Raw genomic sequence first — 6,000 nt, 5'->3', positions numbered from 1 at the left:
CTACGTCAAGACACAAAAGAGGAGGCCATGAGGTAGGGGGCGCGCCTACCCCCCCCCCCCCCAGGCGCGCCCTCCACCCTCGTGGCCCCCCTGTTGCTCCACCGACGTACTCCTTCCTCCTATATATACCTACGTACCCCCAAACGATCACATACGGATCCAAACACCTAATTCCACCACCGCAACTTTCTGTATCCACGAGATCCCATCTTGGGGCCTGTTCCGGAGCTCTGCCGGAGGGGGCATCGATCACGGAGGGCTTCTACATCAACACCATAGCCTCTTCGATGAAGTGTGAGTAGTTTATCTCAGACCTACGAGTTCATAGTTATTATCTAGATGGCTTCTTCTCTCTTTTTGGATCTCAATACAATGTTCGCCCCCTCTCTTGTGGAGAACTATTCGATGTAATCTTCTTTTTGCGGTGTGTTTGTTGAGAACAATGAATTGTGGGTTTATGATCAAGTCTATCTATGAACAATATTTGAATCTTCTCTGAATTCTTTTATGTATGGTTGGTTATCTTTGCAAGTCTCTTCGAATTATCAGTTTGGTTTGGCCTACTAAATTGATCTTTCTTGCAATGGGAGAAGTGCTTAGCTTTGGGTTCAATCTTGCGGTGTCCTTTCCCAGTGACAGTAGGGGCAGCAAGGCACGTATTGTATTGTTGCCATCGAGGATAACAAGATGGGGGTTTCATCATATTGCATGAATCTATCCCTCTACATCATGTCATCTTGCTTAAGGCGTTACTCTGTTTTTAACTTAATACTCTAGATGCATGCTAGATAGCGGTCGATGAGTGGAGTAATAGTAGTAGATGCAGGCAAGAGTCGGTCTACTTGTCTCGGACGTGATGCCTATATACATGATCATACCTAGATATTCTCATAACTATGCTCAATTCTGTCAATTGCTCAACAGTAATTTGTTCACCCACCGTAGAATACTTATGCTCTCAAGAGAATCCACTAGTGAAACCTATGGCCCCCGGGTCTATCTTCATCATATTAATCTCCTACTACTTAGTTATTTCCTTTGATTTTTACTTTGCCTTTATTTTACTTTGCATCTTTATCATAAAAATACCAAAAATATTATCTTATCATATCTATCAGATCTCACTCTTGTAAATGGCCGTGTAGGGATTGACAACCCCTATTTGCGTTGGTTGAGAGGATTTATTTGTTTTGTGCAGGTACGAGGGACTCACATGTAGCCTCCTACTGGATTAATGCCTTGGTTCTAAAAAACCGAGGGAAATACTTACGCTACTTTGCTGCATCATCCCTTTCCCTTCGGGGAAAACCAACACAGTGCTTAAGAGGTAGCAAGAAGGATTTCTGGCGCCGTTGCCGGGGAGATCTACGCAAAAGTCAACATACCAATTTTGTGTTGGGAAGTTTTCAAGTTTTGGGTAAAGATTTGATGGATTATGGAACAAGGAGTGGCAAGAGCCTAAGCTTGGGGATGCCCATGGCACCCCCAAGATAATCTAAGGACACCTAAAAGCCAAAGCTTGGGGATGCCCCATAAGGCATCCCCTCTTTCGTCTACTTCTATCGGTAACTTTACTTGGAGCTATATTTTTATTCGCCACATGATATGTGTTTTGGTTGGAGCGTCTTGTATCATTTGAGTCTTTATTTGTTAGTTTACCACAATCATCCTTGCTGTACACACCTTTTGAGAGAGCCATACATGATTTGGAATTTGTTAGAATACTCTATGTGCTTCGCTTATATGTTTTGAGTTATATAGTTTTGCTCTAGTACTTCACTTATATCTTTTAGAGAACGGTGGTGGATTTGTTTTATAGAAACTATTGATCTCTCATGCTTCACTTAGATTATTTTGAGAGTCTTAAATAGCATGGTAATTTGCTTAAAATCCTAATATGCTTGGTATACAAGATTAATAATAAAACTTTCTTATGAGTGTGTTGAATACTATGAGAAGTTTGATGCTTGATAATTGTTTTGAGATATGAAGATGGTGATATTAAAGTTGTGAAACTATAATACCTAAATAGTTCATCCCCACTAACCTATTTCTCTTGGCATGCAGCCTATCCACATCACTAATCAACATGCAGCCAGCCACCTCACTCCACCTCAGCAGTCTAGCCACATCAGCAATTCCAAATAACGTTTTTATTTTTTCTGTGATTTAATTTCTCCTTCGCTCTCTCTTCCATCTTCTATGACAACCCAGATAGTTGAAGAGCCATCCATCACCCGTAAGTAAGACCCAACACATGGGAAATGGTGGAGTCCCATCTCTATATCGTCTCTTCACATCTCCCTCCAGTACACCTCTTCCCATCATTCGTCTCTTCCCGTCCCCTCCATGGAAATCTCGTGCCGCTAGGCTCCCGCCAGGAAGAGGAGTAGCCCGTCTAGGGGGCAAACTCTCTATAGTCTCGATCGGGAATCAGGAATTCGGGATCCCCTGCCGCAACTCCTCCTCGCTATCTTACTGGATGGAGTTCGAGGCTGCGAGGGTCAACTCGCCGCCGCCAGTGGTGCGCCGCCGCTGCGAGTCTATGTTGCCCCACCCGGTGTCCGATGACCCAACCCCAACATCCTCCCCTAGGTCTAGCATCTCCGACCTCTGACATCTCCGATAGTCCAGCAAAGCTAAGTTTCTCCGGCCTCATACAGTACCAAGAGAAACGCCGGTCTACTCTCCTCATGGGATTTTCGAGAACAATTATTGGTTTTCTGTTGTAGTGCAGGAACAGACTGACCCAAATCCATGTCAAAGTCGTTACATCCACACCATGCATGGCCAGTTCTAGAAAATCTCAGTTTCAAGTAAGTAGGGAACCTCTTATGCATGCACGCCCGCAGCATCATGGCTATATATGAATAGTTGTTTCTTTTGTAGATTTGTAAGTTCTCTTAGATATGAAGTGAGTTAGGTAGACTTTCCGCAGATTGCATGTTTGTTCTGAATTACCAAAGGTAAGGTGCTCTTACTATGTTGAATCATCTGTACGAATTTGGTTATATCGATGGATTCGGTACATTTTTTGGCAATCCTGATAAGTGATCCTCATGACCCATCTACTCATGGTGTTTGGTTATTGCATTATCGTGTTCTTTTGGATCTGTGTGCGTGGGTACAGGTTGATTCCCCCCCACCCACCCACGAAGGTGTGGTAAATTTGCTCCTTTTCTTCATCGATAAATTTTCTCTCTCATAAATCACGGTCTGTACATTTATTTTTGTATTTACAGAATTTTATTGTTACTCTCTCTCTCTCATAAATCATCATATGCATGTACATCTTACTCATTGTACCGAGTCATTTTTTGTTGTATTTTTTGCAGAATTTGGCATGTAGTTCAACTAATAGCCAAGTGTACAGTACCGTCGTCAAATGTCTGATTTCCTGTAGTGTAAGTTCAGTTGACTACTTGGATTGGCAACCATTGCTTTTTTCTTGAGTTATTCAACAGTCAATATTTCATTTTGCTAACTGTAGACATGTGCCCCTGAATGTCTACTTATAGTCCTTTGTTAACAGTTCAAGCAGCAACCTCCTTCCTTTCAGGCCTTAAACCTATACAGAAACTACACGGAGATTTTGCTGCCTGTGTTTTATGTCTACAATTTAGGTATATTCTTAGTTAGATTATGCAATGCTCTGACAAAAGTTATTATTTCACTCTTCCTCCGGAATATAGCAAATCATGTTTGCTAATTCAATTGGGCAAGTTTTGCACAGTTTACCTATGATCATATGAATGCATATGAGGAATCTTATCTTCAATTGGTAGAATTCTAACCTCTAACATATAAGTGGTGCTTTTCAGCTGCAGCTACATTATATTATCCTATGGAAAAAATGCATGTTGTTGTCCGTAGCACTTGGAAACACTAGATGTTTGGAGGGAGTACTCAGGTACAATTTATCATTACCTTTCAGATTTATTTAATATAATTTACAAAGTATTAATATAATATCCCGTCTTATTTTATCAACAATTTCCCGTCAAATAAAATAGTGTCGGTAAGCAACCATCTTTTATACATGTGCATTATAGAAGTAATTTTCAGTTGTCTTATTATATTTTTGTCAACTTTCTTTCATATAGCTCCAGCGTCGAATTATCTCTTTTGCATAATTTGAAGGTCTATGTGTTCAAGTGTTATAACTAAGTTTGATTATATTTGCTTAGCCTCCGGTTCCTTTGTTACAAGACAATAAAAGACAACTAGTAGGGAACAATTCTGATATAATCAAGATATCTAAATATGATAACAAAACTTTGCAGGTGTACATTCAAATGTGGTACGAGGTGGCTACTCTGCCACGTATATTATCTTATTCCATTCCCCGTTGCACTGTGCTGCTGTTATTTTTATTTTGCTGCTGTTGTTGCTTTTTTTACTTTCTAAACTCGAGTACATCAATATGAATCAATACGTTCACAAGTTGAATCGCCTAAAAATAGTCCTACATATCCCGCAGCAACGCGCGGGGCATCATCTAGTTTGAGAAATACTTGTGTTAAAGTTTGTTATTCCCGTAGCATGCACGTATGGTGAACCGTTATGTGATGAAGTCAAAGCATGATTTATTTTTTGATTGTCTTCCTTATGAGTGGCGGTCGGGGACGAGCGATGGTCTTTTCCTACCAATCTATCCCCCTAGGAGCATGCACGTAATACTTTCCTTATGAGTTCTTTATGACTAATGTTGAGTCCATGGATTATATGCACTTCTCTCACCCTTCCACCTTTGCTAGCCTCTCTAATACCGCGCACCTTTCGCCGGTATCGTACACCCACCATATACCTTCCTCAAAACAGCCACCATACCTACCTATTATGGCATTTCCATAGCCATTCCGAGATATATTGCCATGCAACTTTCCACCGTTTCGTTTATTATGGCACACTCCATCATTGTCATATTGCTTAGCATGATCATGTAGTTGACATCGTATTTGTGGCAAAGCCACCATTCATAATTCTTTCATACGTGTCACTCTTGATTCATTGCATATCCCGGTACACCACCGGAGGCATTCATATAGAGTCATATTTTGTTCTAAGTATCGAGTTGTAATAGTTGAGTTGTAAGAAAAATAAAAGTGTGATGATCATCATTATTAGAGCATTGACCCAGTGAGGAAAGGATGATGGAGACTATGATTCCCCCACAAGTCGGGATGAGACTCCGGACAAAAAAAAGAGGCCATAAAAAAGAGAAAAGGCCCAAATGAGAGAAAAAGAGAGAAGGGACAATGTTAGTATCCTTTTACCACACTTGTGCTTCGAAGTAGCACCATGATATTCATAATAGAGAGTCTCCTATGTTATCACTTTCATATACTAGTGGGAATTTTTCATTATAGAACTTGGCTTGAATATTCCAATGATGGGCTTCCTCAAAATGCCCTAGGTCTTCATGAGGAAGCAAGTTGGATGTACACCCACTTAGTTTCTATTTGAGCTTTCATATACTTATAGCTCTAGTGCATCCGTTGCATGGCAATCCCTACTCACTCACATTGATATCTATTGATGGGCATCTCCATATCCCGTTGATATGCCTAGTTGATGTGAGACTATCTTCTCCCTTTTTGTCTTCTCCACAACCACCATTCTATTCCACCTATAGTGCTATGTCCATGGCTCACGCTCATATATTGCGTGAAGATTGAATTTTTTTGAGAATGTCAAAAGTATGAAACAATTGCTTGGCTTGTCATCGGGGTTGTGCATGATTTAAATATTTTGTGTGGTGAAGATGGAGCATAGCCAGACTATATGATTTTGTAGGGATAACTTTCTTTGGCCATGTTATTTTGCGAAGACATAATTGCTTTGTTAGTATGCTTGAAGTATTATTATTTATATATCAATATGAACTTTTGTCTTGAATCTTTCGGATCTGAATATTCATACCACAATTAATAAGAATTACATTAAAATTATGCCAAGTAGCACTCCGCATCAAAAATTCTATTTTTATCATTTACCTAC

The sequence above is a fragment of the Triticum aestivum genome, chromosome 1A (assembly GCF_018294505.1).
Source record: "Triticum aestivum cultivar Chinese Spring chromosome 1A, IWGSC CS RefSeq v2.1, whole genome shotgun sequence".
In the NCBI taxonomy this organism is placed as follows: Eukaryota; Viridiplantae; Streptophyta; class Magnoliopsida; order Poales; family Poaceae; genus Triticum; species Triticum aestivum.
Note: the sequence above shows the minus strand (reverse complement) of the source record.